This window comes from Arvicanthis niloticus, chromosome 9, assembly GCF_011762505.2.
Source record: "Arvicanthis niloticus isolate mArvNil1 chromosome 9, mArvNil1.pat.X, whole genome shotgun sequence".
Lineage (NCBI taxonomy): Eukaryota > Metazoa > Chordata > Mammalia > Rodentia > Muridae > Arvicanthis > Arvicanthis niloticus.
Genome location: NC_047666.1, coordinates 82,035,659 through 82,057,648, shown reverse-complemented (window position 1 = coordinate 82,057,648; position 21,990 = coordinate 82,035,659). Strand labels below are relative to the sequence as shown.

The 21,990-nt window shown below is 45.0% G+C and overlaps 1 protein-coding gene across 4 annotated transcripts in view; it reads right to left on the bottom strand.

The window, feature by feature from the left end:
* The window catches only part of Irag2 (inositol 1,4,5-triphosphate receptor associated 2), a 50,725-nt gene extending 40,465 nt beyond the window's left edge, over positions 1–10,260 (bottom strand). For 3 of the 4 annotated variants that reach the window (XM_076940838.1, XM_076940839.1, XM_076940840.1), the window contains exon 1: positions 9,895–10,260. The gene's annotated coding sequence lies outside the window, so the exon portion shown is untranslated. The remainder of the gene's footprint in view (positions 1–9,894) is intronic. The other variant, XM_076940842.1, reaches the window with a different exon arrangement.
* Between the last annotated feature and the right edge of the window lie 11,730 nt (positions 10,261–21,990).

Here is a 21,990-nt window from a genome sequence, read left to right as displayed (position 1 = left end):
CCAGACTCCGAACAGGAAGCTGAGGGATCGACACTAAGATCCTGAGGCAGAGAACAAGGCAGTTTATAGAGACACTTCTCATGGAGGTGACGGCGACCGTACGGTGAGGTAGATCAGTGGTATGGGCAGAGCTTACTGCCAAGCTGACATATTGGACTCCTGACACCCACCAGATGGGAGGAGAGAAATGACCCTCCACACACATGCATACACATACATATATTTACACACATACATACATGTAATTGTCCCAAGTGGTCCCCTCCATACATATGCATACATGTACATACATATACACACTTACATACATATAAATGTCCTAGATGATACCTTCCCCACACATGCATACATATACACACAAATACATACAAACACACATACATATAAATGTAAATAATGACTCTCTCACATGGTTCCCTCCCTACACATACATACATATACCTACATATACATGTACATATACATATAAATGTCTCAGGTGGTTCCCTCCCTACACATGCATACATACACATACATATACACAAACATAAATGTCCCAGGTGGTCCCCTCCATACACATGCATACATACACATACATATACACAAACATAAATGTCTCAGGTGGGCCCTTCCACTCACATGCATACATATACATACATACACACGTACAAATAAATGTAAGTTTCTAAAAGTTAAAAAAATATATAGAACCAATAACCAGGAAGCCTGCATGGGGCTGACCAGGCCTGCACATATGTTACAGTCATGTAGCATGGCCCTCTTGTGGGACTCAACAGTGGGAGCAGGGGCTGTCTCTGACTCTTTTGCCTGCTTTTGAGACCCTTTCCGTCCTACTGGGTTGCCTTGTCCTGCATTAATAGGAGAGGAGGTGTTTAATCTTACTGCAATTTGATATGCCATGTATATCTTGATATCTTGCAACTTGATATCTCTGGGAGGCCTGTTCTTTTCTGAGGGAAATGGAAGAGGAGTAGATCTGGTGGGGAGGGGAGGGGAGGGGGGAACTGAATCACCAACCAAAGAGCATACATGGGCTAGACCTACCCCACCTCTCGCCCCGCACAGATGTAGCAGATGTGCAGCTTGGTCTTCATGTGGGTCCTGTACAACTGGAGTGGGGGCTATCCCAGAAGTTGTTGCCTGTACATGGGGTAAGTTCTTCTAGCTGGGCTGCCTTGTCTGGCCTCAGTGGAAGAGGATGAGCTTAGCCTCACAGAGATTTGATATGCCAGGGCTGGAGCATACCCAGGGTGGCCTCCACCCTCTCAGAGGACAAGGAGGGAGGGGCAAAAATTTTTGGAGAGGGTGACCAAGAGGGGGGGCAGTGGGTGAGATATAAAATGAATAAATAAAATGAAAAAACCTTTAATTAAACATAAAATAAATTATGCATAATATATAACTATTTATTAATAATATATATAATATAATATATAATTATATATAATGTAATATAATTCTATATAGTCAGAAACTTATGGCTTTAGTTCAAGAGGATAGTATCTACCAACCACCACTAGTGCTAAAAAATGTCGCTTTTCTTGGGCTGGTTGAACTAGCCTTGAGTTCCTGGTCCTCTTGCCAGCTCCAGAGACCAGGACTACAGACACCACATACACACACCTGTCTAAGCTTCTTCGGATACGGAGAGCTTCCAAGCTGAAGCTTGGCCTGTCACAGGGACACTTTTTAGGTCCTTTACCTAATTTATGGGATTTTTTTTCTTTTTGCTTGAATGCACCTATATCTTGTTTATAGTTATATTATGTGCCCTGGAAAGAGACATGTGCAAATATCACCCCTTCTTTCTTCTATCTCTGTCCTTCTGTGCCAACTTAGCTCGTCCTTTAGACTCCTGGTTTATGAACTAAGGAGGAGACGCAAATCTTTCTACTTTAGAGTCATGTTGAAGGGAGAACTTGAGACATAGCTCTGCACTCATTGTGTAGGCCTGAGGACTGGAGGTCGGATCCCAGCATCCGTATAACAAGCTGGACATCCCACAGATGCCTGCAATGTCAGCTCTGGGATCCAACACCCTCTTTTGACATCCAAGTGTTCATACAAGCACATGCACTTATCAGACATACAGGAATGAATGAATGAGTGAATGAGTGAGTGAATGAGTGAGTGAATGAATGAATGAATGAGTGAACCTTGAACTCAGTGGTTGAGTGTACCCACTGCTCTGCTAAAGGACCTACGTTCAGTTTCTGGCACCAACGTGACACCTCACAACTGTAACTTTGGGGATCCAATACCCTCTTCTGAAGTTCTTAGGGACAAGGCACACTTGTGCAACTACATACATGTCAACAAAACACTCATACACACAGAGTGATTTTTAATTAAAAAATAAAATTAAAAATTAATAAGTATTTTAAGAAAAGAGCACTTTGGAAGGTTTAACCGAAATAAAAGAAAATTAAGAGGGGAGAAGGTGTCAGAGCCACCATGCACACCTTTTCCGATGGACGCCAGGGGGGAGGAAGTGTCAGAGCCACCATGCACACCTTTTCCGATGGACGCCAGGGGGGAGGAAGTGTCAGAGCCACCATGCACACCTTTTCTGATGGACGCTAGGGATCTGAACTCAGGCTCCCCGGCTCTCTGAACTCTTGCTTGTTTGCTTTGTTTCTGGGGGTCAGAGTCTTGCTACGTAGCTTAGGCTGGCCTGAAACACGGTGCAGCCTAGCATGGCCTCAAACCAAAGACACTCCTAGGTCATCCTCCCAGTACTGGGGTTATAAGTGTAAGCCACCATGCCCTGGGGACCCCTTAGATTTGCGAAACTGTGTTCACTGTAGGGAGCACATGGACGCCTCCTCCCAGGTCACAAACAGTGGTTGGCACTTCTACAAGTCTAGGGCTTCTCAAAGCCAGGCTACACAGATCCAAAATACAAATGTGAAATTCCCTCAGCGCTCCCGGCCCTGTGTCCACTGCAGACGGGCTATAAGCAGGAATAGCACTGTCAGCAAGCTTCATTTCACAGCGAGCAGCGGGGCGATTCCCATATTTTCCATATGACAGGCCAGGCCAGATGATGGCCTCCTGTCTGCATTTGGACTTTGCATTCCTCTGCAGAGCAGGCGGGAGCTGCAGAGTCAGGGGTGTTCAGGCTTTATGAAGAACCAGGGCAAGCAAGAGCCACTGGGCTTGCTGCCTCCCATGGGTGCGGCTCCTGTAGCATCCTGTGATGCCAGAGGTCTCAGAGGGAAGCCAACCTAAGTACCTTTCTAAATGACAATGCACGGACAGGCAAAGGTCTAATACTCAACTGGCTTCTGAAAATCAAATGCCTGCTGTTATCAGAACTACAGTGCTCATCATCAGAGATGCCACACATCTACCACACACATCTTCACAACACAGTACATGTTGCAGGAGAAAAACAAAAGAGAACCCTTCCTTTTTTGGATATTAAAAGACAACGGGGCCGAGGGCTGGTGAGATGTCTCAGGGAGTATTGGTACTTGCTGTGCAATTTGGTGACCTGGGTTCAATCCCCAGGAGGAAGTGACTCCAAAACAATTGTCCCCTGACCCCTCTTCTCACTGGGAGGTAGCCCAGAGCTGGTCTGATTTACAGCACCCACAGCACCAATTAAGCAAACAAACTTAATCTGGAGTTACGGATGGTTGTAAGCTGCTGCATGGGTGCTGGGAAACTGACGTCCTGCGGGTGGTCAGTATGTACTCTGCTAATAAACAAACACTTTGGAAAACAACAACAACAAACCAGTGGCCAGTCAGAAAACCGCTCAACATGACAGTTACCTACAAATACAAATTAAGATAGATGACGGTGTGGTGGTGTCGAAACAGCAAACACTAAAGTTGAGCCCAGCCCCTCAGACAGCCCTGGAGGAGTTTGGAGTACTCAATAGGGTGGGAAATTAAAGATTTCTTTCTCATTTTAATTTTATACGTATGAGTGTTTGTCTCCATATATGTGTGTACCTCATAAGTGCAGTGCCTGAGGAGGCCAGAAGATAGCATCAGATCCCCTGAAACTGGAGTTACAGATGCTTGTGGGCTGCCATATGGGTACTGGGAACCTAACTGGGATCCTGTGGAAGATAAGTAAGTACTCTTAACTGCTGATCCGTCTCTCCAGCTTCTTAGTAAAGGGTTTTTTGGTTTGTTTTTTATTACAGTTAAGATTAAGATGACTTATAACTCTATGCATAGGTATTTATTCGAGGTGAACATATCTTCACAGAGCCTGTGCACAACTGCTCGGTGTCTTTATCCACCACTAAAAACAGCACATGTTTTAGATTTCTAGTAACAGACAGATACAAGGCATGGAATATTCACAGAGAAAGCGCAGCCCAACCACTCAAACCATGTTACTTGAAAACCCAACAAATCTCAGACACATGTGAGAGGGACAGACAGGAGGCAGAGGACACCTCTATCCCCCCTTGGTTCTAGCCCAGCACAGCTGTCCTGGTGGCTCTACAGTTGCTGACTGAGGTGAGGCTGGGGATGGGCACTCACTGGCAGCTAGCTGCACAGTACCCTTAAGGCCTGAATGTTTTATGACCTTGCATGAAGAAAAGAGTTGAAAAAAATCACTGGGATGAGGGCTTGGCATGGTGTATACCTTTCATCCTAGCACTCAGGAGGCAGAGATGGTGTATACCTTTCATCCTAGCACTCAGGAGGCAGAGGAAGGTAGATCTCTGTGTTTGCGGTCAGTGTGAACTACAGAGTGAGTTCCAGAACAGCCAGAGCAAATAGTAAGACCTTGTCTCAAAAAACAAAACATACATACACACAGACAGTGAGAGAGTGACTGACAGAGAGACAGAGACAGAAAACAGAGAGACAGAGACAGAGAAAGACAGAGACACTGAAAACAGAAACAGAGAAACAGAAAAGAAAATCATCATATGAATGAAAATAACTCAGGCACGGTGATTGACATCGTGTAGCTGTGAGAGTTCAGTGCTAACCACACATGTCAAGTTGTACACAAACACCAGTAATTGTATCTCTAGGAGATCCAATGCCTTCTTCTGGGCTCTGAAAACAACTGAATTCATGTATGCACGCTCATGCTCACACGCACGCACGCACGCACGCATGCATGCATGCACATATAGCAACAATAAAAAAGAGACCATGAATTTGACAGGAAAGAGGGGTGTATGGGAGGAAAGGAAGGAAGAAATGATGTAATTATATTATTTCAGAATAAAAATAAAATAATAATAGTAATAATAATAATAATAATAATAATAAAATGTCTAACATTTGAGAGTCCGTGCTGCTCTTTCAGAGGACCTGAGTTGGGTTCCCAGCACACAAGTCAGGTGGCTTTAACTGCCTGTAACTTCAGCTCCAGGACCCACCCCCCCATGGCTTCAAGGACATCTGCACTTATGTGCACAACACACACATGCAAATGAATAAACAATAAAATAATAATAATAAACCTAATAAATAATAAACAAAAAGAAAACAATGTAAGGTTTGAGTGACATGCAGGGTTAGGATGAAAACACTTAAAAATGTATGCAGCTGTCACCTGCACAGCAAGAAAACTACTCAATTGCCAGCAGCCAGGGGGAGCACATGGACCACTCAGACATTCCATTCAGAAGTCTTGGAAGGATGTCAGAGACACACAAAAGTAACAGAAATGTCAGTGCTACTGGTCCCATGCCAGGGAAGGGCAGAGGCAGGGGAGTTCTGAGACATGGGCTGTGGAAGTAAACACCACAGATCTGCCCTCTAGCTCTGACCACACCGTGGGGAGCTGAGAGGCTCAGGAGGACCCAGGTGCAGACATTTGCATGTGACTTTCTCAAAGGGAGTTGAAAGTGCTCCTGCCACCTGCTTGGCAGCCACAGGCTTGGGGCTTTTCTGCTGAAGGCTGAAGTTCAGCCTTTCCAGCCCTGATCCTAGTTAGACAGACTGGTGAGATAAGAGTTTCCCATGTTAGAGCGTGTCGTTCCACACACCAGCAGTTGGAAAGGAGGGAGAGCACACTCCGGAAGCCTGCTCCAGCAGAACATGCACACCGACACTGGCCACATCTCGCTGCTGTGATGCATGTGTTCTGCTCCTTGAAATTCCCAGCAGCAGCCTTCCATGAAAGATAGACTCCGAGAAGTCAGGTGACTCGCCCGATTTTGACAACTGTTCTTGCAGGCTTGGGTCCTTCCCCGCCCAGCCCTTTCCCTTTTTTCCTCTCGCTCCGGCTCTGCTCACTCCAGCCCAAAGGTCTTATTTTTTTTTTTAATTTATTTTATTTATTATATGTAAGTACACTGTAGCTGTCTTCAGACACCCCATAAAAGGGTGTCAGATTTCATTACATGGTTGTGAGCCACCATGTGGTTGGTGGGATTTGAACTCATGACCTCTGGAAGAGTAGTAATTGCCGAGCCATCTCACCAGCCCCGCAAACTTGGATTCTTAATGCAGGCTAGTTTGATTTTAAGCTTGGTGCTTTTAAGCCACCTTACTATACCATCTGCATATCTCGTCTACACCTGCATTTTTCTATTTATTTATTTATTTATTTATTTATTTATTTATTCTACATGCAAGGTGCATGCATGCCTGTGGGGGGGGGTGTGCACACATGCACAAGTGTGCACACACAGGCATGCTTGTGAAGTCAGAGGACATCTTGTGGGAATTGTTTTTTTTATTTTTCTTTTGCTATCTGAGTCCTAGGAATGACACTCAGGTTGTAGGACCTGCTGGCCAGAGCCTTCACATCCTGAGTCGTCACACCAGCTCTGTATCAGTCTCTGCATTTGGGAAAGCTTATCCCTCTACCCCACCAGAACCCCTGAGCAAACTCTCTTTGACTTTGTTTCCTCATTCACCCGACCTTGTGCATCTTTTGTTTATTTTTGAGACAGTGCCTTTCTATGCAGCCCAGGCTATCCCCTCATGACTTTCAGAACTGGGACATAGGCATGAGCCGCCACATTCCACTTCCAGCGCCTTTTGTGTTTGTCTCAGTCACCCAGATGCCTGTTCCTTCCCTGACATCCCTCTAGTTTCTGCTGAAGCAGGGCATGTGATTATCACCCTTTATCTGTCCTCAGAGTCTTCAGGTGCTCCCTCCTCACTCGATCATGTCCTCCACTGAGAGGCCATCAAGAAGAGTTTTCTGAGACAGTGTAGTGGAAAGCCTCCTTAACCGTTGGCATTCACATGCAGACACTGTTAAAACATCGAGACAGGCTCTTCTCAGGATCCCCCGAAAGGAGTGTTTTTGGTTCCCACAGGCAGCCCTCTTGTGATCTGTCAAGCAACATCATGAGAGCCCAGATTAGGTCTCCTCTGGGTTCCCTATAGATAAGAAGCCTTGACTATGTTACATGCCTGGCCTCCATCAGAGAATGTGTTTACATTTCCTTTTCAAAGTTTCTGCTGATAACCCAGTATTGCCATGGTGGCACAAACCCATAATCCTAGCATTTACACCCGGGAGGATGACACAGGAAGCGGGGGACTTTAAGGTCATATTTGGCTACGCAGCCATTTCCAGGCCAGTCTGGACTATGTAAGACCCTGTCTCAATAAACCAAACAAGGGGCTGGAAAGATGGCTCAGCAGTTAAGAGCACTTGTTGCTCTTCCAGAGGACCTGGGTTAGATTCCCAGCACCACATGGCAGTTCACAACCATATATAAATCCAGTTCCAGGAGCTCCAACACCCTCATCTGGCTTCCTGAGGCACCAGACACACACATGGGACTCAGACATACATGTGGGAAAATACTAATACACATAAAATAAATAACAACAATAGAGATGCAGATACCTAATACTGCCTATCAACACAAGATACTTGTATATAATCAAAGAAGAAAGGAAACATGCAGGTGGCCTCAGGAGAGACACAATGTTAAAAAATATAAGTAACCACTCGGGGGAGTTAACAGCAGGAAGGTGCACTCCACTTAGAGGCAAGTGTACACTTAAGCACTTCACATGCCAGCCAGACCTGCTGCCTGACCGACTAGGTTCATCAACACTGTTCAGATGCTGAATCAAATATGACCAACCACTTCCTCATTCTGTGTTGTGGGCATTGGTCATCATTGGCCTGCTCATTTGGAAAAACCAATTCCGTCTTCCCACAACTGGCACATGAATTTGAGATGGATCAGAACAGTTGCTAATTTATTCACCTAGCCGAAGAGTTTCAGAACAGCTGAGGACATTTGAATACCTTTCTTTCCGACTCATGATTCAGGCATCTGACTCAAAACACTTCTCCAGGCCCCGGGTGATGCTGGGGGATGTGTGTGTATGTGGCTACTCAACTCCCTCATTGCTGACCCAAGTCTACCTGCCATGTAGACTACATTTCAAAATGTAGAGCATTTTGAAACTCTGAACTGTTCTCTTTGCCTAAAAGTTGATTTTAACAAGTGTTTGAGAAAGACCTTCACATAAAGAAATGGTCTTGAGCAAAATCCCCATAAAGGTGTACCTTCTCTGGGCAGGCAAAAATACAAACATCTACAAGTTTCATGAATTCCACTAAGGAAGAAGTCCACACATGAAATAAAAAGTGTTCAAGCCAGGGTCAGAGCTTTTAATAACATTCCAACCAATTGTCCCTGGAGGCTGGGCTGGAAGACTGTAACCAGTGAGGAACCCAACAGCGGCCTTTGGGATGTGTCACAGCCATTGATACTCCTGCTCAGATGCCACAGGGAACCCTTGGAGAGAGGGACCCAAATTCTTACTTGCTCACAAAACTGTGGGATGTAATATCAATTTCAACAAAAGACAGATATAAGTGGCCGATGGGTTCATGCTCTGGGCATGGGTTCTGAAGCACGGAACTGGGCACGGCTGCTTACCCATGCAGCGCTGATACAAGACAGCCTTCTCCAAAGCCTCCTGAGCAATGACAACATGAAACCTTCCTGATTTAAAGAGCAGTTTTTATTGCTTTCCGAAACATTGAAAACAGTGATTGCACACAGCCCAAGAGAGTAACAATAAAATGTTGAACAATGTTGCTATTCTAAAAGGAAGCAATTCCTGACGCCACAGTCGCTTCCTTAGACCAACAGTAGAAAAGAAACAGAAATTCACAACAAACCCAGACCAAGCACCACTTGGGTCACAGGTGAATGAATCCTTATGTCTGAAAAAAAAAAAAAAAAAAAAAAAAAAATTCGTCCCACTAAATTGAGAAGTTCACTGAACAAAAGCAGCTGTCTGGTAAGTGGTGAGGTAAATATGCTTTATAGTTTCCATTTCATGTTTCTAGAATAAAGCAGGTTTATAAATAGCCTGACATTTGTAATTTGACAGTTGTCTTCTCACATTATTCTTAGTAAGTGCTCAGAAGCCTGTGGCTGGCACACAAAATTCTAAACAACTGTTTCAGAAGGTAAAGTGTATTTGAGCAGAGGAACGCACACCGTTAATCCCAGCACTCTAGAGGCAGAGGCAGGTGGATCTCTGTGAGTTTGAGGTTAGCTTGGTCTACATAGAGTTTTAGGTCAGAACTACACAGTGAGACTGTCTCAAAAACAAACTAAGGTGTGCATATATATCTGTACACATACATGCACATATTGAGTACACACTAAAAATTTAAAATTAAAGGCAATTTCACATGTGTTTGATATGGATACACATTCTTGCACATAAGGCTAAACTGCCACTGGGCTAAGCCCCATCTCTGTTTCATTTTGAACGGAAGGACAGCCATAGACAAATCTAGCAGCAGCCTAGGGGACTATGGTCCTGGCCAGAGACAGAGATGCCAGGAGTCCTACAGCACCGCATCCTAACTCTTCCACTGGCTAACCCAGAAGCTGAGATCCAAGAAAATGGCAGAGGTCTTTCCTCCTCATCCTGGGCGACATGAACTGGAGTAGAATATGCTACTTACACTGAACGCCCCTGGTCTTCTGCTCCTGTATCTCGGCAGTGCTGGAGACTGTGTTCTTCTGGAATTGCTTCCTCTAGTTCAAGTAGCAAAGACTTGCCTCATCCACAGCCCCCATCCTGATCCCCTGACCCATATGCACAGGTCAGCCTGGGTTTGAGCAGCGAGAAGGGCGCTGGGTGTTTGCTCGTAGGCACAGGAAACTGGAAATGTGCTTTTCTTCTCAGGGAAGTGATAAGCGTAGGCCCAACTTCTGCAATTCTGTTTGCACGGGCACAGCAGGCCTAGCTCCTTCCACCCCAGAGAGTCCCGAGAAGTTAAGCTTTCTGTACTCCACTCTTTCACAAGCAGGCTGTTAACACCGCCTCCTCTGCACCCTGCACCCCTGCACTTCCTCTACGCACGCTCACGGGCCAGCCTCCTGGGACAACTGAACAGTTCCTTTTTACATTTTTTTTCTTTTCCTTTTCTTTTTCTTTTTGTTCCTCTTCCATCTTTGCTTCACATTTTAAGGAGTTTATCTGAGCTGATAACCCTGAGTTTAAATGTTGCCAAGCCCTCCGGAACCCTAGCTCCATGTGCCCTCTGGGCTGTCTTTGTGGAGCCTATTCCTAGTGGGCGCATCTTACAGCTGCTTAGTAATGTCTTATTACTTCCGGCTAAAGTTGAATTTTTAAAAAGTAAAGGAGAGAGAGGGAGGGAGGGAGGGGGAGGGAGGGAGGGAGAGAGAGAGAGAGAGAGAGAGAGAGAGAGAGAGAGAGAGAGAGAGAGACCCCCTGAGCTTTTGGTGACACTTTAATCACAAGTCACTCTGAGGAACTCAAACTTCTTTAGGGAGGATCGGAAAAAGTAAAAGCATTTAGAAACACAGGCTCTTAAGTAAAACAACCCCGCAGCTCACGGTTAACATCCCACAGACAGCGCCCTCGGGCTGTTTCCGATGAGCATGTGGCATGACCGGCTCCCCACGAGCTCGCTGTGACACCTGCAGTACACTTGTGGGATGTTCTACATTGGGAGCAGGGTGACAAGTTCAGTTCTTACACACCAACATGAGCTATTTAGAGGAAAGTGGGTGCGGTGGGAAATGAGTCTTTGTTTCGCGACTTTAACCTTTCTCCTTTGGACTGTCAATCATAGGAAGCAGGAGGAGCATTGGTACCGGAAGTGTCTCCCCCAACACAGCTGGAAACTCACTGGTTATTCCCACTGTGAACTCAGAGGTCATTCTTTACCTCTTATCTCCCACCACAGATGTTCTTGATCCCTTGGCACTTCTCGTTTGGCAACCACATAGCCAGCAAGACTAATCTGTGGAGTACCCAGTGAATCAGTGGTTACCAGGAACAGCTTGAGTACAAACCTTAACCCACTGGGACCATCCAATTTGGAAGGAGGGTCAAATCAGGAGGAAGACAGCATCAGTCTCAGGCCCCTTGCATTTTAAGCCCATAAACCAGCACTTGCTTATAACATCAGAAGCAAGAGGGGCCACAGGCCCTTTCAGCATCATTTTGTAAGCAGAGACATTCCCCAAAGCTGCCCTCATGGCACCTACATTCGCTTATGTCCTGTAATGTCGCTAAAACAATGTGTATGTTGAAATCTATGCTCGTAAATATTTATAGTACTTATTTAAAAAGCTAATACTCTTTTGAGATAGGCTCTCAAATAGCCCAGGCTAGTCTCTAATTCCCTATGTAGCTGAGAACTTCTGGTCCTCCTGCCTCTGCCTCCCTAGAGTTGGGATTACGTGTATACACCACCTGTAGTGGCTTGTGTTCTCATGCTACTCAAAAACCTGTTTGCAGTGTCCTGTATGTAGGCTAAAGGAAACCTGCCTCTAGCTGGCTCTGATTGGCAAATAAAGTAGCCAGCGGCCAATGGTTGAACAGGCACACAGAGGCGGGACTTTTAGGATTCCAGGGCAAGAGGAGAGAAGAAGGAAGAAGGGATTCCACCATGAGAAGGGCATAGGACAGACCACGCTGAGGAGGAACAGGAAGGAGAGCCAGCAGAAATGTGGGTACAAGGAGGAACGTGGCCCCAGAAGGGCTGCCCAGAAGGATCTAAGGCAGCAAAGATAAAATATATGTTTAATAAGTTAACTCAGGAATATCAAAGGGATGTGTGTGCTAGCCTAGAGGGGTTTGATGTGCCATCGAGCTAGTCAAGGTGTATTAAAAATAAGCCAATGTGTATGAAAAGCCAATGCGCACCTGCCAGGAGCACAGAGCAGATTTTTAACTATTCACTGCTACAACCACCAAGTCTAGTTTATTCAGTACAAGGACTGGACTTGAGCCGAGGGCTGTGAGCGTGCTAAGCTGGCATGCTGCCAGCCAAGCTGTGTCTACAGCCCAAGATCTATCCTGATACCGTTTGTATGTATGATGTTGGGTTTTTGTTTTTTTGGTTTTGGGGTTTTTTGTTTGTTTGTTTGTTTTTGTTTGTTTTTTGAGACAGGGTTTCTTAGTGTATCCCTGGCTGTCCTGGAACTCACTCTGTAGATCAGGCTGGCCTCGAACTCAGAAATCTGCCTACCTCTTCCTCCCAAGTGCTGGGATTAAAGGCGTGCGCCACCACTGCCTGGCGTGTATGATGTTGTTAACTACATCATGTATGGTATTGGTAACTTCAGAGTATATATGGTACTGTTAGGTACAATCTGTACTGTATGGTTAAATATCATATATGGTATCATTAACTACAGGTACTATGTCATGTAGCAGATGACAGGAAGTCACTTGTTATGCATGGCCTAAGTTTTCTTTACACCTGTTGATAAGTAACTCGTTCTCTTTCCCTCAGCCTGTAGCCACCCTACTCTCTGCTTCTGGAGGCTTTAGCTGTTTCAGATTCCTCATAGGGATAGGATATGAAGTCCCTATCCTCTGTGACTAGTGGCTTAGCCTAACATCCTCTGGGTTCATCCATGCTGTCATATGTGGTAGTGCTCCCTTAAGGTTGAATAATATTGCTTCGTAATACATTTTATCCATTCATCTCTGAATGGACTGTCGAGAAACATCCATGTCTTAGCCACCGGCTTACCCTCATCCATTCACAGACATCTAGGCTGTCTCTGCATCTTGCTTTTTATGAAATGCAACAGTAAACTTGTGCCGGTTTCCCATGCATGCATGGATATGCACTATATTCATGTCTGCTGCCTCCAGAGGCCAGAAGAGGGCATCAGATCCTCTGGAATTAGAGATACAGATGATTATGAGCCACCATGTGGATGGATGCTGAAAACTAACCCTGGGTCCTCTGTGAGAGTAGTAACTGCTCTTAACCTCTGGGCCATCTCTCCAGACCATCTTTGCTATTTTAAAGCCAATGCGTGTGTGTTTTAATGTAGTCCTTAATGTTCCTTATATATTAAAATGTGATATATGATTCTCCACCATTTCTCCCATTCTGAACACCATGCTTCACTTAATCTCACTTATTGTAGAACATTCTGAGTCTGATATTTTCCACTTACCGGTGCCTGGACTTTTGGTGTCTTACCCAAGAAATCTTGTCAAAACAGTCCTGCTTTCTTCTGAGTGTCTTAGAGGTCCAGGTCGTGTATATAGTAAGTCTTAATTTAAGCCTTTCAAAGGGTTGACTTCTGCACTCAGTAAAAGAAAGATGCTGTCAGAACCTGCCTTCCCTGTGGATGCCCGGGCTCTCCAGCACCCCTTGTCTGGAGAATTCTTCATGGTCCTGTCAGAGATGAGCTGTGCACACGTGTGTGGGGTTTTCTGTTTGCTTGCTTGTTTTTGCTAGACTCTGCTCACCTCTCTGTGGGTCTCGGGGCTACAGAGTTCTGTGTTTGGTTTCTACAGTTCTGTAACCATTTTTTGAAATCAGGAAGAATAATTCCTCCGTCTTTATTTCTCAAGGTTTCAACTAGTCAGGGTCGTGTGTGTGTGTGTGTGTGTGTGTGTGTGTGTGTGTGTGTGTTTGTTTCCACAGGATTTTTTTTTTTTAATTTGCTACTTCTATAAAACTTCCACTGCGATGGCATTGCATTGAGTCTATGAATGACCTTGATCAGTATGGGCATTTTAAAAGCATTACGCCTCTAATTCATGAATGTCACAGCCTATCTGTTTATCCGTGCCTTCCTTGTCATCTTTAAGAGTTTTCAAGAACATGCCTTTCACTTCCTCAAACTTATTCCTATCCATTCTTTTTGTTTTTCAGGCAGGGTCTCTCTTTGTAGCCCTGGCTGGCCTGCAACTCATTATGTAGGTGAGTTGCCTCAGACACACAAATCCATTTGCCTGCCTGTGCTTCTCAAGTGCTTAAAGACCACCATGCCCTGCTTGCTGCACCACCACGGCTGCTTCCTGCACCACCATGACCCTGGCTCCTGCAACCCCACACCCTTCCTCCTGCACCCGTTCCTGCTCCCTGCATCCCCTGTTTCTGCTCCCTGCACCCCTGTGCCTGCTCCCTGCAACCCCCCCCCCCCCCGTGCCTGCTCCCTGTACCTCTGTGCCCAGCTCCTTCATGTCCCACCAGTGGCTGATGGGAGGGAAGCCCCCTGCTGTCACTGTATTGCTGGCTATCCTACTTTCCCACTCTACCAGAGTCGGGTTCGCAAACCTCTGATGTCAGTCAGGTGCACAGACATGGAAGATTATGCGGCACCTTGAAGAACTAATACTTCTGTTATCTAATGCCCTCATGTGACAGTCTTTGCCGGATACAAATACCACCACCCCTGCCCTCTCCAGCATCTCTTTTCTGAGCCCTTCACGCCAAGCTTAGTGTGACCTCAAGTCTCCTGCAGACAGCATATAGTTAGACCTTGCTTTTAAATGTTTCAGCCTGTCGACTGTAGAACTTAACCCACTTAGATTTAAAGAAATCATGAATAGGGAAGTAGAAAGGCCACGGCCATTTTGTCATCTCTTCTTGCACCTTGCAACCCTCCAGACCCTCTTCTCCTTACTGTTCTTCCTTGGAGGTTTGCTGATTTCTTTGCCTTGGTGGTACATTTGTCTTCCCCATGTGTCATCAATGATATCAGTCACGCTGGACTCAGTCTCTTCTCTTTTCTGCTTTGTATTGCCGATGTTACAATTTACACCTTTTATTTAGTAACATAGTTTGCTTTTGGTTTTTGTCCTTTACACACTATAGTTAAATGACTTACCCCTACCACGCCCACATTCTGAAGCCACTTCTTATCCTTGCCCACTATACTTCCTCATGAGAAGCAGGATGACAGGGTCAGTCTCCTCAACTGCTGCTCCTGCCTTTACTGTCTGCTTAGATTTGTTGGCGCTGTGTTTTTGTGCTTTTACACGCTGAATATGTGCATGGTTCCTGCCCGGAGATATGCTAATAGTCTCAGAGTCTCTGCTTATATGATGTGTTGCTTTTGTCTCGCTGTGACTTCTTTAAATAGGCGTCTCGAATCTGGACATTGCTCTGTGCTCATCTGTGAAGCAGTTGGTATACTATTTCTTTGAACAGTTTTTGTTTCTTTCTCTCTACCTCTGTCTCTTTGTCTCTGTCTTTCTCTCTCTCCCCCTTAGACTGCAGAAACAGAGATGGTGCCCTACACAGTAATATCCCATAAACCCTGTAGCTCCTACACACGGCCCCTTCCAAGTGGGTAATTTCTAATAACCTGCATTCAGTTTACTAGTTTTTTCTTTTTCTATTTTGTTTGGTCTGCGTTAAAGTCCTCTAGTAAAATTTCCAGTGTAGTCTATATAGTCCTGGGGTTTCTATTTGGCATTTCTAAATGTTACCCACATTTATGTTACAGTTCATGCTTTGTTCATCTGTGTTCTCTTGGCCACAGTCAGCCTCCGTATCTGACACTCTGAGAAGTAAATTGTCCACATCCATTTTGCTTGGATGAGTCTCTGGAGACTTGCTGTTTCTTTGGTTTGCGTGTCTTTCCATGCTTCTTCTTTCCTTTGTTGTCTTTCATTCTGATCTTCATGGTAGAGGAGTGACCACTTCAGTTACTTGTTCTCTGTGCACCTTGTAAATCCACACTGCCATCGCCCCCATCTTCCTTCACATGCTGTATCCATGTTAATTCCTTTCTCCTTCAAACAAAAGAAAATCTCAACTTCTCCTGAAGTGGAAACTTAAGGTTTCTTTGGAAAGTCAGTTGTGTTAGATAGTGTTTTGCTGGGGCACACGGGCAAAGGAATGTTTCATTAAAGTGGACACTAGTGTGAAAGGCTAAGGCAGACTCACGAAGGAATATTTAGCTGAAGCAGACACAGGAGAGAGGATGTTCTGCTAAAGCAAGCACTTGGTCTGCTTTACATTGCATAGTTGAGCTGCAGTTTTGTTGGGACTCCATAGAGAGGAATGCACCAAAAAAATCTTCTGGTGGTATGCTGCAGTTTCTTGCTGCTTCTATGGACTCAGGCCGATTGGCAGAGTGATGTCAGCTGAGGCAAGGCCCGTGGAAGAGTATAAATAGTATGCAGTGGACAATGATGGAGTCTGAGCTTAGCTTGCGTATAGAGTAAGGTACCTATACAGTGCTGATTGGTCTCAAGCCTTTGCTGATCTTCACTTCGCTGAGAGAGGCACAGCCCAGAACTTCTGTCTTTCCTCCTGGTCCCCTCCACCCCCTGCTGACTTGAGCCCAGGCTGAGGCCTGGCTTTTCCTGCTAGGTAGTGCCACTGCTGCTGCTGACCCAAATTTCCGTGAGGTATCTACGAGTGAATCAAGCTGCCACTGCTAACCTGTGAACTGAACTGTCGATTTCCAGACAACACAGACAAGAATTGCTCTAAAGAACCTTTCTAAACAGGTTGACTTCCCCCATATCCCTTCTTTCCCACTAGCTCTGGTGGATGGTGGGCTAAAAGGGAGGTTAAAGTATTTTTAAAACATCATTAAAAATAGTTTTTTTAAAAAAAATTAAAGTTACATTCTGACAGATTTTGTGGGCACCTCACGCATTCTCATTGGTCCAAACCACTGTTTGTCTTCTTAGTGGCTGCTATAGTTCTGTAGTGTCCTCAGTTCTATACTGTTCTGAGGCAGGTAAAATAAAAGCCAACTCCTAACACAGGAAGCTGGGACATTGGATGGGTGGTCAATCAATCTCAATCTCTCTCTCTCTCTCTCTCTCTCTCTCTCTCTCTCTCTCTCATCTCCAGTGAAAGCTGGGATCTGAGGCTTCATCTCTGTTTTCTACTGGGTTGACAGAAAGTTTCTGCAGCTGCAGGTAGGCTAGTCTTCAATGTCCCCCACTACAGGCATCTGAAGTAAGCCAGCTCTTACCAGCTCTCCCTCACAGACAGAAACCCCAGCAATTCCAGCAATTCCAGCTCCTGCATGAGCTGGAATGCCTGGGTTTAATTCCCAGCACCCACAAGGCAGCTCATGGCTGTCTGTAATTCCAGCTCCAGGGGGGATCTGGCACTCTTACACAGACATACGGGTAAGCAAAACACGATGCCTACATATGGTGATAGTTGACAAAAATCTCTCAGGGGAGGAGTTCTAGGACCACTGCTTCTGCTGTCTTGCTCAGATAGCTTGGTGTTTTGACTGACTGTTTTTGTTTTTAGCGTTTGAGATAGGGCTTCCCCAGATAGCCGTGAACTCATGATCCTCCTGCCCCCCTTTTACCAATGAATTACAGGCAAAATTGTTGCTTGTTTGGCTGACCTACAACTATTATATTTTCTGGCCATGAAAAAGTATGTCCTTGTGTTTTCAACTGTTAATTGTAGCTAGCAGCGCCAGGCTCATTGGATATGTAAATGTCACTTCCTCACTGGCCTATAAAAAGTCACCTTTAAAGGTCACCTTTCCCATGTACCTCTCAACCGTGGTATCCACGCAAGCTCCACAATCATTTTCTTCCCCCAAGACATTAGTTTTAGAAACAGCCTCAAGAGTGTCTATCATATTCTGAAAGTAAAAGGACTTTAAAAACCATCAGAAATTCATATTTAATAATAAACATTTCCATCACTGATATGTGTTCATCTAGAAGACAGCGTTGTTCATGGATTTTATGAATCATAAAAGGTCTTGAAATAGCTCTTCAAGAATTGCATGGTACCATCCATTTAAGATATGAAACAGATATTAAATCTTTGAAGATTTTTTTCTCCCACAGGAAATTTCACTAGTATGTTAAGACACACCTATATTGGTCTGGAGAAATAGGTCAGTGGTTAAGAGCACTGACTGCTCTTCCAGAGGTCCCAAGTTCAATTCCCAGCAACCACATGGTGGCTCACAACCAACTGTAATGGGATCCAGTGCCCACTTCTAGTGTGTCTGAGGACAACAGTGTAGTCACATACATAAAATAAATAAATAAATCTTTTTTTAAAAAAGATACACATATATCAGATGTGAGTTTGTATTCTTAATCTCAGCAACTCTTCTGGTTGACCTCATGCTAAACCCTGGTTTCTAACTCAGCCATATCTGCATCTCTGTGCTCTGTCTACCTTGCAGAGGAAAACCTCTCATTCGAGGGTACCTGCTCTGCCCCCCAGACACACACAGCTGTCACGTCACTCACACGATGCCCTGCCCTCTGCTAGCTATTCCATGAGTCAAATCCTATACCATGCTCCAACTCAACCCTATAAACCTGTTGGGACCACGATCTGGTAAACATTTTATATTTCAACACATACATATACATATAACTGTGACAAAAATGTTACGTATTCTTTTCTCCTGTTGTGTTGCACACTCTGAAACTTTCATTTTATTTATCCAAAATGGATCATGATCAATTAAAATGACTCACGAGGCTCTCCAAAAAGTGATTTGTAACTGAAATCTTTTTCCTCTGGTCCCAACACTTTCGCTCTTGCTCCCTAGGGACAGCTTCTCGCCTAGAGGATCTTCACAGTGCAGTGGGCGCTCTGGTCAAAAACAGCTTCCCACAACACTCAGAATAAATCACAACCCAAGCACAGGTGACCTGACTCCCAGCCCCCTTCCAGTGTTCCATCTCCTCTCCCTACCCAGCCCTCAGCCCCTGCAATGCCAGGGTCTGGCTGCTTCTCAAACCTGCAAAGTTCTTACAAACTCAGGCTCTCTGTTCCAGTCACTGCCTGTGCTGAGAATGGGCCCCAGATGGCCCTCTACCCCCCCTCTGCTCTCCACTCAGTTCAGGCCCCTGCAGGCAGCGCCCCTGTGGCTGCCCTTTCCAAGCTGAAGTACCCTGCCTCTTCCGGACGATTTTCTGTCACCCTAGTTAATTTTCTCCCTGTCACGCACCACTTTCTGTCGCTAGATAGTTACAGGTTTTTTGTTCCTTGTCTGTGTCCCGTACTCCCCTTAGTTCCCACTTCTGCCTGATTCCTGCAGTCCCTTAGCAGCTGTGAGGAGAAGAGGCAGCTGAGCTGGAGCCTGCAGATACAGGATGTCTTACAGGCCACCCTGGCCTCTCTCACCAAGTCCTCGGAAAGAAGTCGGTCCATTGACCGCCTCTCCCGAAGGCACTCAGATCTCCTTTCTCGATGGAGGTTGTTTAACACACAGCAGAGTGAATGTTTGTCCTCCTCCTCCTCTTCCTTCTCCTCTTCCTCCTCCTCAGTAAACATTGTTACCTGTCTAAACATTGAACCCCTATTTCCTCTCTCACAAAATACGTCTCATTCTTTCCGTATCCACAGTCAAATCACTGGATGTCTGGCCTTCATGTAGCTTTCTCTATTTTGAACTGTGTCCAGGGTGCAAGGGCTGCATGGAGGCCATTCCAATATTGTCAAGAAATAGTCCCCCCTCCCATGCTAGGGTCTTAGAATATTTGTTTAAATTATGTTAATTTTGTGTCTAGTTCCAGAAGATCTGACGTCCACTTCTGGCCTCCAAGAGCACCTGAATACCTATGCTCACACATGTATAAAAATAGTTTTCAAGAAATCATCCCCTTTATTCTTGTCTGTCTGCATCACTGCCTATGGTTACTGTCCACTCTATTCTCATAACGCTCACCCTGTGTCTGAGTTAGGACACCCTGTGTCTGCTGTGAAGAGTCACTGTGGCCATGGCAACTCTTTTTTTTTTTTTTTTTTTTTTTTGGTTTGTTTGTTTTTTTGGTTTTTTGAGACAGGGTTTCTCTGTGTAGCCCTGGCTGTCCTGGAACTAATTCTGTAGACCAGGCTGGCCTCGAACTCAGAAATCCGCCTGCCTGTGCCTCCAAGTGCTGGGATTAAAGGCGTGCACCACCACTGCCTGGCCCATGGCAACTCTTAGAAAGGAAAACATTTAAGTGGGGCTGGCTTACAGTTCAGAAGTTTAGTCCACTGTCATCATGGCGGGAAGCATGGCAGTGCACAGGCAGACATGGTGCTGGAGAAGGAGCTGAGAGCTCTACATCTGAATCAATGGGCAACAGGAAGTGAGATTCCCTGGGCTTAACATAATCTTCTGAAACATCAAAGCCAACCCAGTAGTGACACACTTCCTCTAACAAGGCCACAACTCCCAATAAGGTCTCTCCCTTTGATCCCAAGGAGGCCATTTTTATTCAAACCACCATACCCAGGGTCTTTCTCCAGAATCATCACTCCACTCTGTCTTTTCTCTCTTCCTCTCCTCACCCTCTCCCTCCCTCCCTCTGGTCTCTATGGACACTGCACTCACATGTACATGCATCTGAAAATATATATTTTATTTAAAAAATTAATAATGTATTATAAAATGGTTTAAAATAACAAAAACATAACCTTTAAAAATAACCCAGCAAGTGTGTGCTACGTGTAACCCAGGAAGTTCTTAGGTAGAATTCCCTATCCAATGCTCCTGGTAAATTTGCTTTTCCTTGTGATATAGCGATATGTAGATGCCGTCACTCTACATGTACTAAGTGAAGGTGTTTTCCAGAACAAACTCTACTGATTCCTTCCCAGTTCCCTTTTCAAAACTAAGAAAACAAGCATAGCCAATATTTACAATTTAAATATTTTGTTTGTGTATATGATATATTGTGTGTATGTGTGTGCATGTGTGTGTAAACATGTGTGTGTACATGTATGTAGCACATGTATGTGTGTATTGTGATGTGTGTGCATGTACATGTGTGTGTGCGTACACATGTATGTACACATATGTGTATACATGTATGTGTGTATATGTGTAAGTGTACGGGGTAGGGGTGGATAATACGAGCCTATGCTCGTATTACACTACATATGGAAACCAGAAGAGGACATTAGTGTCCTGTTCTATTGCTTTTGTCTAAATCTCTTGAGACAGTGTCTCTCACTCTATGCTGGTGACCAGCAAGTTCCCACAATGCTCCTGTCTCTGCCCTCTTACATCCTCAACAAGCATATTACCCACTGAGTCATAATTTCTGTCCTTCATTGGATCTTGTCCACCCAATGATACGATACACAACCAACACAGGCTTGGCTCTGATGTGAGAAATGCAAACACGAAGACATTAGCTTGACTCTTCTAACCATCTAGAATGTCCAGCAAAAAAAATCAAGTGTGTGTGCATATGCACATATGTATGTGTGTATGTATGTGTATATGTGTGTGCATGTATGTATGTGCATGTATATATGTGTGAAAGCATATGTATGTGTGTGTGCATGCCTGTATGTGTGTGCATGCATGTGTGTGTATGTATGTGTGCATGTGTATGTGTGTGCATGTATGAGTGTATATGTGTGTGCATATATGTGTGTATGTGCATGTATATGTATGTGTGTGCATGTATGCGTGTGAATTCATGTATGTATGTGTGTATGTGTGTGCGAGCATATATGTGTGTGTGCATGTGTGTATGTGTGTGCATGCATGCACATGAGGGAGAGGGAGGGAAGGGGAGGAACAGGAAGAGACAGACACTGGCCATTATTTAAACACACACACACACACTAGAAGTAAACTGTCCAGTCAATATCATGTCTGGAATCCTGCGATACTGGATTAACAACTGTTAGGAGCCGCGTGAGCATGATGGCATTCGCCATTACAAGATGGTGCGGGCATCCCGTCCTCCCACAATTAAACAACTAACTACGCAGGTGCAAAAGGCAAAAAGCGCGCCAAAGTCACTGCCCATCCCCGGGGCGTATTATGGGTAATGAGTGAACAGCCAATCAGAAGTGAACATGCCACTCTAG